The sequence below is a fragment of the Balaenoptera borealis genome (genome assembly GCF_965194805.1).
Source record: "Balaenoptera borealis genome assembly, chromosome: 12".
Lineage (NCBI taxonomy): Eukaryota > Metazoa > Chordata > Mammalia > Artiodactyla > Balaenopteridae > Balaenoptera > Balaenoptera borealis.
Window position 1 is genome coordinate 67,970,798 of NC_138869.1, and position 22,675 is coordinate 67,993,472.

Here is a 22,675-nt window from a genome sequence, read left to right on the forward strand (position 1 = left end):
TGGCTTATTACAGGAGATTGAATATAGTTCCCAGTGCTATACAGTAAGACCTTGTTGTTTATCCATTCTATATATAATAGTTTGCATCTGCTAATCCCAAACTCCCACTCTATCCCTCCCCCTCCCCCTTGTCAACCACAACTCTGTTCTCTATGTCTGTGAGTCTGTTTCTGTTTCATGGATATGTTCATTTGTGTCGTATTTTAGGTTCCACATATAAGTGGTACCATATGGTATTTGTCTTTCTCTGTCAGTCTTACCTCAGTTAATATGATAATCTCTAGGTCCATCCATGTTGCTGCAAATGGCATTATTTCACTCACTTTTATGGCTGAGTAATATTCCATTGTATATATGTACCACATCTTCTTTATCCATTCATCTGTCGATGGACATTTAGGTTGTTTCCCTGTCTTGGCTATTGTAAATAGTGCTGCTATGAACATAGGGGTGCATATATCTTTTCAAATTATAGTTTTGTCTGGATATATGTCCAGGAGTGGGATTGTTGGATCATATGGCAACTCTATTTTTAGTTTTTTTAGGAACCTCCATACTGTTCTCCATAGTGGCTGCACCAACTTACATTCCCACCAACAGTGTAGAAGGGTTCCCTTTTCTCCACACCCTCTGGTAACATACATTTCATTGTTTTATTCTTACCTTTAAAAGCCTCACAAAATCTCTGCCTTGCCTAAAGGTATAATGGAAATAAAGTTCTTAATCTTACTTATTTTTCTACAGAGTTATCCAAAGTGATTCCTAATGAGTGTAACCAATTAAAGGGGTAATAGGGAGGGGAATACTTTTATTCTGTATAATAGACTAAGCAATGCCAGTTTATCCACTGTGGATAACTTTAAAAATACCAGAAGAAATGGGTAAAAAATAAGAACTTGTGCCATTTTGTCACATGATTAACCTGTTGATTTGTTTTTAAGAGTAAGATATTTTGGAAACCTAAGTTTAATAGCAATTCTACCACCATTAAGACTAGGTTCCCTCTAAGATGATTATTCCAGGACCTAAGATGATACAATGATACAGGCTGATGGGATCTTCCAGGCAACCTCAACACAACCCTTCACTGGCAGCCAGGATACTGAAACCCCTTGTGGTACAATAGTGTATGTGTGTATGTGTGTGTGCCTGTGTGTCTCTGTGTGTATGTATGTGTGTGTATGTGTGTGTCTGTGTATGTGTCTGTGTATGTGTGTATGTGCATGTGTGTCTGTGTATATGTGTATGTATATGTGTGTGCCTGTGTCTGTATGTGTATGTGTGTGCATGTGTGTATATGTGTATGTGTGTGTATGTGTGTATGTGCATGTGTGTCTGTGTATATGTGTATGTATATGTGTATGTGTGTATGTGTGTGCCTGTGTCTGTATGTATATGTGTGTGCATGTGTGTATGTGTGTATGTATATGTGTATGTGTGTACATGTGTATGTGTGTATGTATGTGTATGTGCATGCATGTGTGTTTATGTCTGTGTATATATGTGTATGTGTATGTGTGTGTGCTTGTATTGTGCGTGTATGTGTGTGTGTGTTCCTTGCTGTCATGGTTCTCGAGCATTCTCTTCCCTCCCTGGCTCTGCTCATCTGACTGTTGCCGATCTCGGGAGGCTGAGCTGCTTTTCCTTTGCTTCCCTGAAATGCTTCCCTAGAACAGTGATTCCAGCCCAGGGTGATTTCCTCCATCCTTAAATCCTCAGGGTGTATCCTCTACAACAGCATCTCCCCATTTTCTTGGAATGTTTCATTGGTTTTTTACAAAAATGTGTTCCATGTTCAAATAAATGGGGAACTTGGCATTAACAAAAGGTCTGCAGATTACATTGCAGCAGACACCCCCCAGCCTTCATAGGCTAATATGCACAGAGAATCTCCAAGGAAGGGGTCCCCTGTGAGTGTTTCCCCAGCTTAATGCACTCTGGGACACTTCACAGAGCATCTAATGGGACTAGAGTTTCTCAGAAGACTTCTCTGCACCACTCATGTGACACTTAGCATATGCTATGTTATATTTTTATCTCTGCATTTCATTTCACGTTCCCTACGTCATATGGGAAACTCCAGGGCAAGAATAAAATTCTAGCCATATACCCAGGAGATGCTCTGTAGCTGTGTTGATATAAAAATGCAAATCCACTTAACAGCTGACCTTTGATTTAGGGCCCCCACAGATGGCTGTGCAGGTTGAGAACATGACACTTTTGGGGGTGACATTCACCTCCAACGTGAGGAGGGCTTCTGCAGGCAGCGCACGACCTGGACAAACACACCCAGGGGCACCCATCTTCCAGCCCTTCTGCCCGGGAATGCTCTGCTTTCTTCACATCCACCAGAACCTGGCATGCAGCAAATCTTCACATGCTCTTACACATTTCATTCACACAAAATCGTCAGTCAGAACCATATCCTTTACTGAAGATTTTATGCGACAAACAGCAGAGGGGGTTTGCATTGCCTATGGTCAGAGAACATTAAAAATTACCCATTAGACCTTTCTATTCTCCTGAAGACACTCTTCAGCTTTGCCACTAGGGTGGGCCTTGTTTCCTCTGTCCTTCCTTCTAGAAGCACGCTGACTTTCCCCCTTGTTTTAATTTGCTTTCTCTGAACCACTGTGGCAAGGCACAGAAAAAGGAAGCAAACAGCCTCAAGCCACCACAGAAAGTCTTTACGACATCAAGGAGGAACAGCCGGTGTTTGAAGTTTGGGGCGGGGATGAAGTGGGAATGAATGCCAACAAAACAAACCAACATGGAAAACAATTGCTATGGCTTAGTTAGAAATATCTATACATGGCAATGGGCTCAAATTACACAATGGGATAATGTCTGCGACGTGCATATGGTTCCTGCGCTGAATTGGGAAATGCGGAATGGTCCTCGCCATTGCCTGTCTGAGACCTTCAGCAGCTCATAAGATGCTACTGGCAGCCCTGTGTGCTCTGAGCACCCCCAGCAGGAAAAGTGGGGTTGGACTGGTAGAACCTTTCAAAGGGCAGCATGGAGGGTGGTCCTCCCCACTAAAATATGAGCGGGGAACTTTAGGGTCAATCTTCAGGCAAGTGCAGTTTTACATGACATCTACTGGAGGGTGGGAGATGGGGGTCCACAGGAGGCAGGATCAGCTGATTTCCAGGCCCCCTGAGTCCAGAAAACAATGCTCTCATGCAGCTGCTGTTAAAGGCTAGTGACCAGTGGGGAGGGCAAGGCCCCACCTCAGGAAAGCCCTTTCTTTTGTAGAAACAGAGTCAGAAGCCTAACAAAAGTGGAACCACCCTTCAGCTCTGAAGTGCTGAGAGGCCTGCGAGTCTTTGGACCATGTTATGAAGCAGTTTTCAGTCGAATCCTGGAGCTTTCCACAGAAGGGGAGAACTATAAGTCGATTTACACCCTACTATATTATGTTAGGCACTTGTTTCTCTGACAAAGTTACTGACTGCAAAATAGAAAAGGCTGGTAGAACATGCCATCTTGTGCCAGTGAAGTCCTGACCCAGTAATTAGCACAAATCTGCAGAAGAATCTTCTTAGGCCTTTTAGTTACCCACAGGCCGATTCTAGCTGCTGCGGACACGCTCAGATAAGCTTCTCTTGCATTTTAACTGTGTTCGCATGACAAGGGACTGTGCGTGGCAGGCAGTGGAATTTTTGCAAGCTTGTCTAAAGACAGAAGCCACCGCAGAGTGACAAAACTCTCCTGCTCTCTTCCAAAGTAAGCCCTCAGAGCTGCAGCGTGGGGTCAGACCCCCTGACACACAGGAACATTAAAGATCTCCTCAGGCCAGGAGAGCAGGGCTCGTCAAGTTTGGATGCCATTTGCTGGACCCTCTGGAATCCTGCAATTCCTTCCAAAGATGCTGGCTGTGTCCTTAGGATGTGGCATTTAGTGCCTTGGGTTCTAGTTCCCGCCTTTCAAATCTGTATTTTCCTCTCCAGCTCTGTGGGTTTCTGAAGGGCTTAAGTTTGGCCAGCATTGCACATAAGGCAGCAAAGGGATAATGTGGTTCTTTCCAAACAGGAGAAAATAATTTTTTTCTGATTATGCAAGTTATGCTAGCTCATGAAAGAACATTTAGAAAGTATGAAAGATGAAAGAATATTTAGAAAGATGAAAGAATATTAGAAAGGATGAAAGAATATTTTTAAAGGTGCCTATATTTCCACCACGTTGAGATGAATCAATTCGATCTTTTCTCTTGCGGAAATTTGTAATTAGTTGTAATTAAGATACAAGCAGTTGGAAGAGGAACAGAAGCTACAGGTACGTGGAGAGACACAGAAACAGAGAAAGAACCAGGATGTCGGTCGAGCACCAAAACAGGGAATTGGGTAGCTCTTGTACTAAGGAAATTTAGATCCTCTCTAAGTGTGGTTTGTACACCAGCAGTGGCATCACCAGGAGTTTGTTGGAAATGCAGAATCTCAGGCCAAATTCCAGACTTGCTAAATCAGAATCTGCCTTCTGACCCCACCCTCCTCCTCGCCCCCGACACCCCGGTGATTCACACATTAGACTTTGGGGAGTTCTGTCCCAGGTGACCCAGAGGCCGCAGCTGTGGTGGGTCCTGACAGCCTTCATCCTGAGGTTGAGGCATGATGGTACCCACCTTCCATGTCCCGTGAATCCTGGTCCCAGGTCATGAGGTTATAAGTGGAAAAACTGGGACCCAAACAGGAGTCGGCCTCTCTAGTCCAGCTAGTTCACTGTGATGTTCTATTTCTAGTCCTTTTATCCAGAAACACTATATGGTTGCCAGGAAGACAAATCACGTGATTAGAGGGTTGGACCTTTCAGTCTCATCCCTGACCTCCAGGGAGAGGAGAGGGGCTAGAGGTTGAATCAATCAGCAATTGATTCCATCAGTCGTGCCTGCGTAACACAGCCTCCATAAAACCCAAAAGGACTGGGTTCTGAGAGCCTCCAGTTGGTGAACACATGGAGATGGGGGCGGGGGTCCTTCTCAGAGAGCATGGAAGCCCCACACCCTTTCCCACCTACCTTACCCTCTGCATTGCTGTCATCTGGCTGTTCCCAAGTAACATTCTTTTATGATAAACTGGTGGTCTAATAAGTAAAATGTTTCTCTGAGTTCTGTGAGCAAATTAATAGAACCCACGGCTGGGATCATTGGAACCTTTGACCTCTAGTGGGCCAGGCAGAAGCCTGGGCGTTTTATTGGCATCAGAAGTGAGGGGGGAGGGCCTCTAACCTGTGGGTGTCTAGAGAACTGCTTGTTGGTGTGGAGAAAAACACCTCAGCCACATGTTGGAAATTGGGTCCAGAACCCACTTTTATGGTCTTACATATTTTTACAGGAAACTTTCATTACCTGTTTACGAAGAAGTTGTTAATACTGCTTTGAACTATTCTTTGTTCTTTGCACCACTTAGGATTATACTTAGCAATATAGATTTTATGTCACCCTACACAACTAATTTCTTCTGGCTTTGCTTCAGTATCAAGATTGGCCTTTATCATAATAGGAAAACGTAAGAGTTAAGTCCTAGAAAACATTTCAGAGAAACTCACAAAAAATGGGTATAAAGTGTTTGAGTTGAAAGCTCAGAAGTTCTCTTTTGGTGGTAGGAGGCTCAGGGCTCAGGCAGATCGAGGTTTCTATCTTGACTTTGCTAGTCACTTTCAGAAGTTACGAGATGCAGAGACAATGATGGTGGCTATTAGATCAGTGGTTCTTAAGCTCTGCTGTGCTCTAGAATTTCCTGGGGAGCTTGTCAATTCCTATGGCCCCCTGACCAATTAAATCAGTGTATCTGGGGGTGGGGGCCAGGCAGGAGTAGATTTTTAAAGATTCCCAGGTGATTGCAGTGTGAGCAAAGCAGGGGACCCGATGTACTAAACGGTGCATTCCTTACAATAGCAAATGATCGGCTCCTGGTTACCTGTTTAATAAATCCAGATTTGCCATCATTGAGTTTGCTTGCTTCAAGTAAGGCACATGTGTGAAGTATCTGATATGACTAATAATTACTCTTTCTATATACGAGAAAATGACCCCACCCCACAACTATGAGATCAGAATCTGCATTTGAATAGGATCCCTAGCTGATTCTCTTGCACATGAAGGTTTGATCAGACTGTGACTCCTGGAAGGCCTGGATGAGACCAGAACTATCCTTGTTTCCCTCATGGCCTCCTGGTCCTTGCAGACAAGGGCATTTAAGAACTGATGGCTGATCGACAGATGAATGGATGAAGAAGATGTGATACACACACACACACACACACACACACACACACACACACAATGGAATATTACTCAGCTGTAAAAAAGAATGAAATAATGCTATTTGCAGCAACATGGATGGACCTAGAGATTATCATACTCAGTGAAGTAAGACAGACAGAGAAAGACAAATACCATATGATATCATTTACATGTGGAATCTAAACTATGACACAAATGAACTTATCTATGAAACAGAAACAGACTCACAGACATAGAGAACAGACTTGTGGTTGCCAAGGGGGAGGTGAGTGGGCTGGGGGATGGATTGGGAATTTGGGATTAGCAGATGCAAACTGTTACATAAGGATAGATAAACAACAAGGTCCTACTGTATAGCACAGGGAACTATATTCAACATCCTGTAATAAACCATAATGAAAAAGAATATGAAAAAGAATGTGTGTATATATATATATATATATATATATATATGTATATGTATAACTGAGTCACTTTGCTGTACAGCAGAAATTAACACAACACTGTAAATCAACTACACTTAAATAAATTTTTTTTAATTCTGCATACAAGTTTGTAGACCCCCGGAAGACCACACGTGAGCTCCCTGTGTCCCTGGCAGATAAAACTTGAGTCTAAAGTGATCACTGAGATCTTGAGGTGTGTATGCAACTTCCCCGCATCTTCAGAATCAACAGAGGGTAGAGTGGGATTCTAAAAAGGTACTGATGACAAGTTAATTAAAAGGCTAAACCAAAAATAGTTTGACAAGGACAAGGCAAAGATGTTTATTTAGGCCTTTACACACGAGTCTCAGGAAAGTGTTTTGACTAGCACTTTGGTTTTCCTACTTCTTTCTTCATGCTGTGAATTTCTTCAGCTTTTTTTTAAAGCTTTAAATAGATCTATGATCAGAATGACTATGAATTGTAACAGAACAAGAGAATCGTGCCTGTTACCACAAATATCCAGACCCTGTCTAAAATAGATTGGGCAGTCTTTATAGGGAAAAAAAAAAGGCTTGCTTGCATGGGCTCCACACCCAGGCAATTAGTTCTGTTATTGAGACGTAAAGCACCAGGGGAGAAGCAGGCTGTCAAATGTACCATGAATATGTATGTCTGGGAGTAGGATTGGAAAAGATGCATACATTAGGTTTGACTCACAAAGCCAAATTAATGGTGATTGGCAGTAAAAAAACACTTTCTACGGTTTCCCTGCCTTTAGCAATTTGAGTCATAATCTATTTAATGCTTAGGGAATAATAATTTTCCTTATTTACCTTCTGGTTTATTCCATGTAAGACATAAAATGGATTATACGGATATATGTGCCATGGAAGAAAACACAATTTTGAATAAAAGAATGAAATATATAAGCCAAATGAAAAATAAGTGGGAAAATTATGAGACAGCAGTCAAAAACTGCATTCTCTAGGTCCTGTGTATGTAAGACGTGAGAGCCGCTGATGGCTAAGACAGAGGGTTACTCATTGGACTCTGAGTTTTATTGTATGAAAACAAGGAGTATTTTCACAATCTGCTAAAATAAAAAGATCTATTTCTGTAACTGAGACTAGAGGAGAAAATGCCTCCTGCATTGTCAAAAAGAGGACCTAGTAAAAAACTGAAAAAATTCTTTCAACTTCTGTACAGCCAAGAGTTTTGTAAGATTACAGTATCAATCAAGTCGTTGAAGCATAAGTTTCAAGGAAGGGCAGACAAAACACGTTTTGTTTAAAATACATGTGTATTTTATCCACTGCAAACGGCTATCAGAGCTGCCAAGACACACTGTCCATCCCGACCTTGACCCCTCTGGGGGGAGATTCTGGTACAGCTCAGTGACAGGGGGTCCGTATGCCTCTCATGTAACCAGCCCACGGCCGAAGCACTGGTCATAAAAACTGCACACAATCTTGTATCAATATTATTTCTAACATATTTCTCGGCAAGTCAATAAAAATATAGTAAAGATTAGTTATGCAATAACTGTCAGCTCCCTGCCTGCCCCCTGGGCAGAACCTCAGAAACCCACACTGACAACTTTTCAAGGCAGAAAATATCTTAAAAACTAATAGGATTATAATTTATGGGAGAGTAAAGAGTGTTACTATTTTTAATTAATTTATTTTTTATTGAAGTTTAGTTGATTTACAATGTTATGTTAATTTCAGGTGTACGGCAAAGCAATTAAGTCATATAAATATACATACACACACATACACACACATGTATATATATCGTCTTTTTCGGATTCTTTTCCCATATAGGTTATTACAGAATATTGAGTATAGTTCGCTGTGCTATACAGTAGGTCTGAGCCCACCACCTTTGAACCTTCGAACCACTCTCTGCTGGTGGGAAGTCTCCCCCAGGTGCCTCATTGTGTTGGAGGTGGGGACTTGGTTTTGATTTTTAAATTAAGTGTTTCCCAGATTTCACTAGCATGTCACTTTTATTATCTCTGCAAACTTTTCATACTATTTGTACTGTTATTAATATTTTTCTTGGAGCTGACTTTTAAACTTTATTCATCTTATGTAAAAATGTTTGTGACATTACACTTGTGCAAGAATTTTTTTCTAACAGACATGAAAGACATGGTATTTTTAAAAATTTCTCCAAGAACCACCTAAAATTGTCTCACATCCAACACTGTGGAAATCATAGCTTAAAGCTTATGAAAGAACTTTAAAGGCAGCATGGCACAGGGGTTTGAAGCTACAGGTTCTAGAAACAGACAGCCAGGGTTCAAATCCCAGCTGTGTTTCTTGTTGGCTTCACAACACTGAGCAAGTCACTTAATCTTTCTGTGCCTCAGCGTCCTCATCTGCAAAATGTGAGTGATAGCATCATGAATTTAATATATATAAAAAGTACGTTTTTTTTTCTTTTTTGGTTGTGCCACATGGCTTGCAGGATCTTAGTTCCCCAACCAGGGTTTGAACCCTGGCCCTGGCACTGAAAGCACTGAGTCCTAACCACCGGACCACCAGGGAATTCCCAGTATATATAAAACACTTCTAACAGGGTTTGGTGCATAGTAAGTGCTGTGTGCTGTGTACTATTATTATTAGGACACAATAAGCAAGATAGCCTTTGCTCTAGAAAAGTCCGGACTGCCAACTCTGTAAAGCTGGGGAAAGTGAGCTTTTTGGGTAACCCTGGAACTAACTCTTTCCTGGTTCTCACCCAATTCATTCCTCAGATGACTTGTGCTAGTAGTTACCTTTCATATCAGATTTGTTGGGCAAATTCACATCTTCACCTGTGGATCTGTCCCACCTAAATTTTCTGAGTTAATACAATATTCATAGTGACGTTTACAATTTTAATTTGGGGGAGCGGTTTGTTATTTAGTGCTGAGTGGCAGATGTAAAGGAAATGGGGGAGGGGAGAGGCAAGAAGCAGGGCAGAAGGATGGAGGTGGAGAAGGCCAGGCCTGAGGTCTTCAGAAAATCCAGTCAGTGAGCTTCAAAAAGTTGTCACAGGGGTCAAATAAAATGTGAAAGTGGGTACTTCCCTGGCAGTCCAGTGGTTAGGACTCTGCGCTTCCACTGCAGGGGGCATGGGTTTGATCCCTGGTCGGGGAACTAAGATCCCGCCTGCCTCCAGGCTCGGCCAAAAAAAAAAAAAAAAAGTGAAAGTGGCTGCCCCTGAGTCGTAGGATAATAAATGCATTTTATTTCCTTCTTTCTCCTTTTCTGTATTTGCTGAGTCTTGTACAGTGAACAAGTATTACTTTTATAGTGAGAAAAAAATTAAAAGTGTTTTCTAAATTAATAAAATGTGTCCTTGGCAAACTCCAAACAGCAAGCTGTTCAGGGAGAAAGGAATTCAAATTAATAGCAACTGAATACAGAGAAGAAGAGAAAAACTCTGACAGGGTAAAATTTTACACTTACACCCTTGCTTATTCACTCCTGTAAAAGACCACCAAGAATCTGAAATGCATAACTCAGTAAACGTATTAACATCACAACAACTTTCTCACAGTTCTCTGGAAGTGCTCAGAGTTAACTCTGCTTGGAAAGCGGGGACTCACCACGTGGATAGAGTTAAAGTAGGAGGCTGGGGGCAAAACCCACAAATCTTCCAAGGTCTACCTTCTACTGACACACAGAACAGTCCCTCCAAGGGTGGGGTAAGGGTGTGGACCGGGCTCCCTGTACTTATAAAGTTGTCTTGTCCTAAAAATTTTTTTGAACTCTCAAAACCTATATACCCATAGAAACTATGTTATAACTGTTGAATAGAATTCCTTTGAGTTTTCTCCTTTGAGTTTTCAAAGATATGTTGCACTTTTTTCCCATTTAAATCTGGCATAGACTTACTTTTTCTTTTTTTCCTGATCTCTCAGCTTCAAAGGGAGAAGTATTGAAATCTTTCTATCAGCCTCTGAGGTGCATTAAAAGCTCCCACTATGACTTAGAGTTTGCCCATCTCTCCCTGTGGCATCAATTTTTTTTCTTTATATTTCATGTCTCTGTTGCTAGGTACATATAGGTACATGTTTGTTAGAGTTTCTTGGATTATTCCTATTACGACATATAATGTCTCTCTTTATTCCTTGCCTTGGTGCTGTCATTTTCCTTGGGAGGTGAAAGCCAGGGCAGTGCAGGTGAGGAAAAAAGGAAGTGAGGTAAGGAAAAATGCAAGGCTGGGTGAGGCAATGAGTTACCTTGCTGGCCACCACTTCCCAACCAGCTCAGAAAGCAGAGCTCTGTGCTGAGGGTGGTTCTGTTCTCCAGTATCAGGGACCTTCTCCACAGGGTTCAAGAAAATAAAGGACAAGATTTATCTGCCTGGCTCGCTCTTCTCTCCACCTACCATTGGTTGCGTTTCATCCCACTGGGACCTAATTCCCCCACATTTCAGTCTTGTGTCATCTGGCCATTCAGCCAGCTCCAATGTCCTGAATGTGACCTTTGATCCAAATTCGGAGTGGAGGGAGTGGAGTGGGGGAGGGTGGGGGAGCCAGCTGAGAGAATCTGAGAAGGGACAAGATTTGCATCTGGTACATCCCTGATAGCATACGTTCTCAGGGACCCTGAGGTCAATTCAGTAAAAATCGACACCCCCAAAGAAAGATTGACCAACTCAAAATCAATTCAGTAAATATGAGTCGAGCGCTTACCACATGCAGGTTACCATGCTGGGTACTCTGAGCGGAAAACAAGATGCTAGACGTGATCCTGGGCCTCGTGGGACACAGGCAGTGTCTGGAGGACAGATTTTGGATTTAGAGAGACCTGGATCTGAATTTCTTCTCTGCTCCTTGGTGCTTTGTGAATCTGAACAGAATGTTTATCTTTCTAAGCCTTGGTTTCCTGGAGATGGTGGTAGTTCTTGCCCTAAGGATTGTTATAAGAATGAGATGAAATAATTTTCAAAGTAGCCAGTATGTCTGATTAACGTTAAGTGTTATTTCCCTTCGTGGGCTTAAATCAAGGGGTCAATTCAGATAACTACAAAAACAGCTGTTACAGATAGAGGATGAACAAGGAACCCTGAAGGGCAGAGGAGGAAAAGGAAGGACCCAGGAATGTCCGTAAGGCTTCCAGGTCTGCGGTAAGAGAAAGAGAATTCTTTCCCCTTTCCTGGGGCACGGTAGGCCGTTAGCAAATTTTCTGTAATGTCACAGTTGGCACCCTTCTGACCTCTGTACCCCTCTCCTGCCTCAGGTCACCTCTGTCCTTCACTTCCTCCAGGGCGTTAAGCCCGCCCCAACTCAAGCCCCTCACCTGAGGAGGCACTATTATTTGTTACACAGTGAACTGATCATACTAATTCCAATGAAGTTTGAGTGACTGCTGGCCTTTTACCCTACTGATTTGTGCCTCTTCCTAACTGTCTTATTTCACAAAGACAAGTCTCCAATTGGCATCCCCTCCATGAGAACATACAGGCTCAGACAAACTCCCTCAAGCCTCCCTGGCTTCTCAGGGTCTTCCTGTCTCCACTCGGACCCACAGGCTCTGGAAGCTGCAGGCTTCCTCGGGGAGCTCTGGCCAGTGGAGAATCCAAGTTCTCTGACAGGTATTAAATGTTTCCACCTCAGAGGAGCCTACTGCCCCCTCTACATTTTTCAATCACAAAATTTCCATTCTAGCCCCTTCCTCCTTTCTCAGCACTTTTCTCTTTTTCCTTTGTGTATATTTTCTATATTAAATCCAGCATCCATCTATCAATTTTTTGGTCAATGAAAGTCTTTTTTTTTTAACAACCATTTATCAACTTTATTTTCTTCTTTTTTTGTTGTTCAATAGTTTTTTTAATTGAAGTATAGTTGATTTACAATGTTGTGTTAATTTCTGCTGTATAGCAAAGTGATTCAGTTACACTTATATACATTCTTTTTCATATTCTTTTCCATATGGTTTATCACAGGATATTGAATATAGTTCCCTGTGCTATACAGTAAGACCTTGTTGTTATTCCATCCTATATGTAATAGTTTGCATCTGCTCACCCCAAACTCCCACTCCATCCCTTCCCCACTCCCTCCCCCTTGGCAACCACAAGTATGTTCTCTGTGTTTGTGAGTCTGTTTCTGTTTCATAGATAAGTTCATTTGTGTCATATTTTAGATTCCACATATAATTGATATCATATGGTATTTGTCTTTCTCTTTCTGACTGACTTCACTTAGTATGATCATCTCCAGGTCCATCCATGTTGCTGCAAATCTCCCATCCCACCTTTTGATGGTGGTGGCAGGTCAGGAATGAGCAGAGGCCGTGTGCTACAGGGGAGAGCCCTGCACTGACATCGGGGCAGAAGATTTGCTGAGTCACTTATTAGCTGTATGACATGACTAGATTACTTCATCTTGTGGGGCCTCCTTTTCTCACATCTAAAATGTCAGTGACAAACCACACCTCATGAAGTCAACAATAAGTGAGATCATCTGACTCATAAAACACTTGAAAACCTGCATGCCAGATCCTATGCTAAGTACTAGGGATATACTTTGAACAAGACAAAGTTCCGGCTCTCCAATAGGGCAGAATCTAGCAGGAAAGTCAAATCTGTGAATGGGTGTATTCTGGGTTCTAGAAGTGGATTCCACAGAGGCTCACAAGATGGGAGATGATATCAGACACACACAGGGAGCCACCCCTGGGGGAGGCTTCTATGCTCTCAATAAGTCTCAATAAAGCTGCTACTGCCCATATGGAACACGTATCTAACGTGTTCTTTAGGTCGACTAAACCTAAACATTTTCAGATGGGGATATTCCCATGTAACCTCTTCCCACCCCAGACCCCCAGAACCTCTGCTCTATACAATATTCGGGCAAAGTCAGTCATCACCTTATCTTCAACTTCCACTTGCTAATGACTCTAAAATCTGCATCTTCAGTCCAGATCGCTCTGCTGAGCTCCAAAACCACCATCTGCTGGTGGGTACCTATCTTCTCGTTGATCCACAGGTTCCTCATTTGCAATAAAAACAACACTGAACTCAGGGCCCTTCTCCCTCTGCTGTTGGACCTCTTCCTCCCATATTCCCCCACTGTGTTGAAGGACACACAATCTGCCTGAGCTAATGACCTTGGAGTCATCCTAGATTTCCTCCATCCTTTGCACCATTATTAGTCATCCACCAAATCCTGTGAGTGCCATCTCTGAAATATATAATATAGATCCCAAGTCTCTATTCCCACTGCTCTGATCCTAGTTAAAATCTGTAATAATCTACAATCAGTTTTTTCTGGACTGTCCCCATGACCTTCTTGTCTACTTCTAAATGTTGTTCTCTCTAAACTATAATGTTTCTTTCCCACAGGTGATCTGATGACGTCAGTCCCAACTAAAATCCTTCCAATGGATTAACCCATTGGAAGCACCCAACAGCCAGAATTGTGTCTTCCCCCTCTCCTTGCTTGATCAATTTTGGGGCAGAGTGAGACTGCCATGCACGAGAAATGGAAGACACATAAGTAAAGAATTGTAGAGGAGATCATCCTGCATTGAAGTAATTTATAGTCTGACTTGGAAGGCACTGAAAGAGTCAAATAGCATAAAGATTATTCCGTGATCACTTACTGAATACCTGTGACGTGTCTGGCACCAAGCCAGTTGCTTAGTGAAAATGATTAAAATACGTGGTTCCTGCACTTAAGTTGGGGAACAACTGTTGTGTCATGATATAGGTATGAAGTACTGCCCCAGCCTGGAGCCTGATTTGTGACTTGAAGGTTGAGTAGGGACTGGCAAGGTGATGATGGGCTGTGTGGGGCAGATAAGGAAGCCAGAAGTTACAGCAAGAGGAAGCATGATGTTTGGGAAATCACATGCAGTTTGTTGCTGCAGGATTACAGGGACGATGACCAGGGGAACATGAGAGTGAAGGGTTAGTCTGAGGCACTCATTTATTCACTTACTCATTCACACGTTCATCAGCAAATATTTATCTAATATCCTTTCCCATGTCTCCTATTAGTTCCATCAGCCCCAGAGAGCTATGGCTATGTCATGGCTTAGTTAAGACCTTGAAAGTTAAGACTGGTGAGTAGATAAAGATTCTAAGGGAAGTCACCATTGATCTATTGCTTCCTCCTCCCCAACCTCCACTCTCAGTCCCCATAAAATGCCCTTGAACCCTTCAATAATTTTTTTTTGGCTGCACCATGTGGCATGCAGGATCTTAGTTCCCCGACCAGGGGTCAAACCCGTGCCCCCTGCAGTGAAAGCACCAAGTCCTAACCACTGGACCTACAGGGAATTCCCTCAATATTTCGATCTTGTGTTCCAGCCACAGATTTGAGATGTCATCCTTTAAGTGAATTAGAATGAAAGACAATAAACACATTTAAAGAGAAAGAAAGGGCTTCAACAGTTGCACAGAAACCTCTTTGCTGCTATAAACATTTAGGACAGGAAGACACACGGCTGAAGTCAACTCCCAGCCACGTTTGGTGTATAGTTTTCATGTTTTAAACGATCAGCGTTCAATCGTTACTCCTGTACTGGCAGTCTTTTCCTTTGTGTATGTGAGTTTCTTCCTATTAAATAACCCTCTCTTTTGGAAGCATTCTTATGGCAACAACTATAATTACAAACCCAAGACTGAGCTGCAAAATGTGGTGATGTGACAGCTTTTGTGAAAGGAAGGGTGGAGAAAGAATGAAAGCTTATAATTTTCTTTGAGGTGTCTTGAAAGCTGACAGTAGTCCTGCCCTGATGATGTAAATGTGCAGTGACCTGGAGATTCAGGGGAGAATAAGCCAGACAGACACACTAAGTCCCTGCTCCATAGGCCATAAGTCAACAAGCAAGAGCTGGATTCTTGATGGCGTCTTTCAAAGGAATCATCTAGAACAATAGTTCTCAATATTTTGGAATAGGAAGGCTGCTTTTTCATGTCAAAACTTTTCATTCCTCCTATGAGTTGAGTTGTTCTTTTTGAATACATCTTTTGAGGAAACATATAAATGATCACTAGCAGCTTCACCTTTGCTGTGACTTTGAAATAAATTTGTTTGCCTCATGAATCACAATAGCATTTATGCTATTGGAAAATTTCATTGAAAAGTATGATTTCTGGGCTTCCATGGTGGCTCAGTGGTTGAGAATCTGCCTGCCAATGCAGGGGACACGGGTTCGAGCCCTGGTCTGGGAAGATCCCACATGCCACGGAGCAACTGGGCCCTTGAGCCACAACTACTGAGCCTGCGCGTCTGGAGCCTGTGCTCCGCAACAAGAGAGGCCGCGACAGTGAGAGCCCCGCGCAACGCGATGAAGAGTGGCCCCCGCTCGCCGCAACTAGAGAAAGCCCGCGCACAGAAACGAAGACCCAACACAGCAAAAAATAAAAATAAAAAAAAATAAAAATATAAAAATATGATTTCTTTGGTCGACCAACAAAGCTTGGCCCCTGATGAATTGGATGCAATTTGCAGCAGCCCAGAAACCTATGATTTCCTCCTCCCCTCTCTGTCCCTACTTCAAGGTCACAGACTTGGAAAAGTGTGTTCCTTGTATCCACTCATTTAATTGTTTCTTTTCATAAAAAAAAAAAAAAAAGTATCAGGAACCTATTATATTTTGAGCATCATGATTGGGGTCATACATACAAAGTCAATACCTGGCACCTGCCCTCAAGGAACTTGAGTCCAGTTGGGGAGACGAATATGAGAACAGTAAGACAGGATGATGAGCACAAAGGAGGCATGGTCAGTTCTATCAGGGGAGAGGAGTTAGAAAAGCTTTCCTGTATGGCCACGGTAATGCTGGGCAGCTCATGTCTCAAAGACGTGGTGACTTAAAACAATAATCCTTAGGCTCATGGTCTACAAGACAATGGCCAAACCATTGGGCCGAGCTTGACTCCAGGCTTTGGGTTCCAGCTCTAGGCTGCTGACTGTGTTGGGGTCCACTCCTCCACTCCACATGGCTCTCCTCCTCCTTAGATCAGAGTCTGTTCTCGGAGTGGGTCTCTAAAGAGCAGGAGAGTTCAACTGTTCCAAAAGAGTTCAAGTCTCAACTCTCACTGCAGTCACTAAAATTCCACTGGCTGAAGCAAGTAACATGGCCACACCCAAAGTCAAGGGACCAGGCAGCATACTCCACTCTTCCATGACATCGGTGTGGATGCCCTACAGGGAAGTGAAGAACTGGGGCCCGAAACTCAATTTACCAAAGGAGAGGACCTTGGCTCTACATCCTGAGGGATGATTACAGCTGACATAAGGATCAAGAGACATCAAGGAACATTCGTGCACAGTATTTGGCCTCCAAGAAATGTTCTGAGGGGTAGGAGTCGGGGATGTTCTGGGGGATCCACGCTCAGCGCCTGTCATGGAATATTCCAGAGCCGCTAGTACATAGTGATGAGCACAGCCTTGTGGCTGCCAGAGCTACACTGAGCTAGAGGAAATTTAATGAAAGGCCTCCTCCTGCTGAATCTAGGCCCAGATCGACCTGGGGCCATTTGAACTCCGTGTCTCTGGTTTGATGGACAGTGACATTTAAAAGAAGAAAAGTAGGACACACATTCTGTGCTACCTTCCACACTAATCCATTCTTCATGCTGCTGTCTTCAAAGGATTGTATTCATTTCATATTTCCACTGTCGGGGAGGGGGACAATTTCCCCCCGCCCTTCTTGAATTCTCTTGTCTGGCCTAATCATTAAAAAGACACAGGACAGATTAACAGGAGAAAAAAAAATTTTAATTCATACCTATGAAGGTCTCATAGAAACAGACCTAATTAGTAACCAAGGCAGGCAGCTTTCATACTCTTTAGACAAAGAAACAATAAATTTAAGAGGAATGGAGAGGACAAAGAAATTTAGACTTGGGTGCTTAATTAGTGAAGAATCGAAATGGAACTGGGCTTGGATGGTAGATTAGTAAAGAAGTAACAAGGTTTGTTTCTAGAGCCTTTCTGGCCCTGAATTCCCAGTCTCTGGTGATAAGGATGCCAGAAGCAGGGAGGGCACCTTTCACATGGGAAATTTATTTCCTGTTTTCAGGAAGACAGGAAGGAGGGTCAGAGCATCCTTCTTACATTGGCTGTTTCTTAAGTAACTTTCATTCAAAATAATCAATATACCACTTTGGTGTATTTGGGGGCAGCCTTCCCGGGGCCCCAACACCACTGTAACCCAATTACCACAAACTTAATGGCTTAAAACAACACACATTTAGGATCTTACAGCTCTGGAGGTGAGAAGTCTGAAATGGTATAATGGGCTAACGTCGAGCTGCTGTCAGGGCCGCGTTCCTTCTGGAGCCTCCAGGAGAGAATATGTTCTCGCCTTTGCTGGCTTCTGGAGGCCACCAGCATTCCTGTGGTTTGTGGCTCCTCCATCTTCAAAGCCAGCAGTGAAGCATCTTCAAAACTTTCTCTGACTCTTTTCCATTGTGATGATATTGAACTGACCAGAGAATCCAGGATGAGATCCTTATTTTAAAACAGCTCGTTAGCATCTTTTATTCCACCTTGCTAGGTAACATGGGGACATGGACATCTTTGACAGGCCATTATTCTGCCTAGCGAACGGGTGAGGGGAATGGGGGGGGTGGGGCATGAACATTGCCTCCTACTGGTATTATGCTTTATGACATATCAAGACTTTCATTTTTTATGCTCTCACTTTTCAATCAGGAGAATAGTAAGCAGAGAGCCATTTTATAAGTGAATAAATTGAAACCCAGATAGTTAAATGGTAACACAGTATAGCATAATAGTTACTTGCTGCTGTTTCAACTACCTCAGAGTACTACCAATGTATCTAGTTGGCCCTTATCTGACTCAATTGCTACCTTTTGTTACTTGTCTGTCTCATCACCTCTAGGCAGGCATGGAGCGCCTTTATGCTCTGTGCCTTAGCTTAAGGAGGGTGAAAGAAAATAACATTTATTAGACACTCATTGTGAACATCATTTGTCAGGGAGGCTATATGTGATTTGTACTTAAAGACGAGTAACCATGGGTCCAACAGAACAAGGCTGGAACTCACACCAAGATCTGCCTGACTTCAAAGCCAGTGATTTTTCTTCTTCCTATGGATACAGGAAGAGCCGGGACTGGGACATAGATTTTGTGTTCAAAAGGGGGCAGCTTTTTCTATCATCCTTACTAAGTTTATGGAGTATTCCAGTTTTAAGACAGAACTTTGAAACGAAAAGTACATGATGAATATATTTGTCCAAACCCAGAGTATGTACAACACCAAGAGTGAACTATGAACTTTGGGTGATATTTATAAATATTTAGAATATTGAATATTTGTATAATATTCTAAATCCTTTGTTGTCATTTCAATAATCTTCACAGCATCTTAACCAGGAGTAGATTCCATGTCAAAAAAACACTTTATTTGCTGATTCATAAGAAACAACTCTTCATCTGTTCAAGTTTTATCCTGAGATTGCAGTAATTCAGTCACATCTTCAAGTTCCACTTCTAATTCTAGTTCTCCTACTTTTCCCACCACATTTGCGGTTACGTCCTCCACTGAAGTCTTGAATTCCTCAAAGTCATCCATGAGGAATCAACTTCTTCCAAACTCCTGGTAACAGTGATATTTTGATCTCTTCCCATGAATCAGAAGTGTTCTTCATGGCGTCCAGAATGGTGAATCCTTTCCAGAAGGATTTCAATTGATTTTGCCCAGATCGATCAGAGGAATCACTATCTCTGGCAGCTATAGCCTTATGAAGTGTGTTTCTTAAATCATAAGACTGGAAAGTTGAAATTACTCCTTGATCCATGGGCTGCAGAATGGATGTTGTGTTAGCAGGCATGAAAATAACATGAATCTCCTTGGCTTTTTTTCGGAGCAGTAGTTCTCAAGAGTGGTCTTAAAATATTCAGTAAACCATGTTGTAAAGAGATGTACTATCATCTGGCCTTTGTTGTTCCATTTATAGAGCACAGGCAGATTAGATTTAGCATAATTCTTAAGGGCCCTAGGATTTTTGGAATGGTAAGTGAGCATTGGCTTCAACTTCAAGTCATTAGCTGCATTAGCCCCTAGCCTGAGAGTCAGCCTGTCCTTTGAAGGCAAGCATTGACTTCTCCTCTCTAGCTATGAAATGAAAGTCCTAGATGGCATTTTCTTCCAGTATAAGGCTGTTATGGCATTTTCTTCCAGTATAAGGCTCTTACGGCATTTTCTTCCAGTATAAGGCTGTTTTGTCCATATTGAAAATCTGCTTAGTGTAGCCACCTTCATGAATTATCTTAACTAGATCTTCTGGACAACTTGCTGCAGCTTCTACATCAGCACTTGCTGCTTCACTTGCACTTTTATGTTATGGAGACAGCGTCTTTCCTTAAAGTTCATGAACCAACCTCTGCTAGCTTCAAACTTTTCTTCTGCAGTTTCCTCGCCTCTCTCAGCCTTCACAGAATTGAAGAGAGTTAGGGCCTTGCTCTGATTGGGCTTAAAGGAATGTTGTGCTTGGTTTGACCTTCTACCCAGAGATTAAAAGTTTCTCCATATTGGCAATAAGGCTGTTTCACTTTCTTATCATTCTTATCATTTCTTATTATTCACTGGAATAACATTTTTAATTTCCTTCAAGAACTTTTCCTTTGCATTCATGACTTGGCTAACAGTTTGGCACAAGATGCCTAGCTTTCTGCCTATCTTGGTTTCCAACATGCCTTCCTCACTAAGCTTAATCATTTCTAACTTTTGATTTAAAGTGAGAGACATGCAACTCTTCCTTTCACTCAAACACTTGGAGGCCACTGTAGAGTTATTAATTGGCCTAATTTTAATATTGTTGTGTCTCAGAGAATAGGGAGACCCAGGGAGAGGATGGAGATAGGGGAATGGCCTGTTGGTGGAGCAGTCAGAACACACACATTTATCAATTAAGTTTGCCATTTTGTATGGGCCTGGCTCATGGAGCCCCAAAACAATTACAATAGTAACATCAAAGATCCCTGGTCACAGATCACCATAACACATATAATAATAACAAAAAACTTTGAAATATTTGAGAATTACTGAAATGTGACAGAGACACAAAGTTAGCAAATGCTGTTGCAAAAGCGACTCCAATAGACTTGCTTGACACAAGGTTGCCATGAACCTTCAATCTGTAAAAAATGCAATATCTGCAAAGCACAATAAACTGCATTAAAATGAGGTCTGCCTATAAATGACATCATACAAGAAAGATTCTATTGACATTTTCTCTTTTCACTCAGTGTTTTTGTTTCAAGATTTATCCATGTTAGGGACTTCCCTGGTGGTCCAGTGGTTAAGACTTTGCACTCCCAATGCAGGGGGCCTGGATTCAATCCCTGGTTGAGGAACTAACATCTCCCATACCGCAACTAAGCCCGCACACCACAACTGACCCCACACGCTCTAGAGCCCGCACACCACAACTAGAGAAGCCCACACGCCACAACAAAAACTCAGCGCAGCCAAAATTAATAAATTAATTAATTAATTAAAAGATCTATCCATGTTAATATGTGTAGATAGATATAGTGTATTTATTTTAATGGCTGTACTGTATTTCATTGTATGACTATAATGTTTATTTTCCCCTATGATAGTAAATTTAAATTTTTTTCTATATTTAAAACAGTGCAGCAATGAACATTCTTCTTTAAATGCATCTCTTGTTGCCATGGGCTGGAGTTACTGATAGCACTGTTCCTCAAATTGGGGACTTCAGACTGTTAGCAGTTCATGGCTAGAAACTACAGAAGTGTAGAATAAACATTTAGAAACTTTAAAAGTAATTCAACTGAGACTTTTACGTCTTTCAAATCTAATAATAAAAAATTAGGGGCTTCCCTGATGGCGCAGTGGTTGAGAGTCCGCCTGCCAATGAAGGGGACACGGGTTCGAGCCCTGGTCCGGGAAGATCCCACATGCCGCAGAGCAACTAAGCCCGTGCGCCACAACTACTGAGCCTGCGCTCTAGAGCCCGTGAGCCACAACTACTGAAGCCTGCACTCCTGCAGCCTGTGCTCCACAACAAGAGAAGCCACCGCAATGAGAAGTCCGCGCACTGCAACGAAGAGTAACCCCCACTCGTAGCAACTAGAGAAAGCCCGCACACAGCAACAAAGACCCAACGCAGCCAAAAATAAATAAATAAAATAAATAGATTTTTAAAAAATTAGTCAGGCTTGTATTTTGTAGATCTGTTGTTAAATTTCATTTGTTTTATGAATTGCTTTTTCTTTTATTTTATAAATATATTGATCCTCAATAGGTTGGAAATTCAAAAGGAAAGCACTGGGTTTTCATGATAGTGTTTGAGAATCTCTGCACAGTTTCTACCCAGAAGAGGCATTTCTGGGCAATGAGTAGGTGCATCATTAACTCTTTAGGGTGTTTACACTCCAGGATGGTCAAACCATTTTCCAATCTCACATGCAGTGTATGAGTTTCCTTTTTCCCACAGTTGCATTATCAGACTTTAAAATCTTTGCCAATATGATTGATACCTGCAAAATAATATTGCATCTTAATTAACATTAGGTTACCATTTGTGTGACCCGAACAAGGTAGATTTCTTCAGTTTGCCATTGCGGGGGTGGGGGTGGGGGTGGCGGATATTTCCTTAACAATCAAGCTCTAGGAGGTAAAGTCTTATAACAGGTAGAACTGGTTTGGATGAGGAAAAGCCTAAGAATAGCTGGTTCTGACTTGATGAAAAACAGGAAATGCTACTTGTAGCAAATGAATGCTCAGGCAGGGACGTTCCTGTATATGCATCTTCCCCGGTATTTTGGGTTTGGGACAATCATTCAGTTGTCACCACTAATACACTTCAAAGGAGCAGTTTTCGCTAAGAATTCTGTACCTAACATCCAGTTCTGATCAGTCTGTGTTTTTCTGGTGCTAATGAGGCAGGCGATAGATGGGCCCCAGGCCAAGCAGCTATAGTTCCTCCCCTGTGGACAGATACTCCAAAATAGCTGGAGGTAAGAAAAGATGAGCCCTGCTCAAATTAGAGA

General features: G+C 42.2%; 1 long non-coding RNA gene across 1 annotated transcript; it reads left to right on the forward strand.

Annotated features, from left to right (window-relative positions):
* The first annotated feature begins 1,350 nt into the window (after positions 1-1,350).
* LOC309608014 lies at positions 1,351-21,831 on the forward strand. Its single transcript, XR_014232618.1, has 2 exons — positions 1,351-19,812; positions 19,871-21,831. It is a non-coding gene; the product is annotated as an uncharacterized lncRNA (long non-coding RNA).
* Positions 21,832-22,675: the final 844 nt, after the last annotated feature.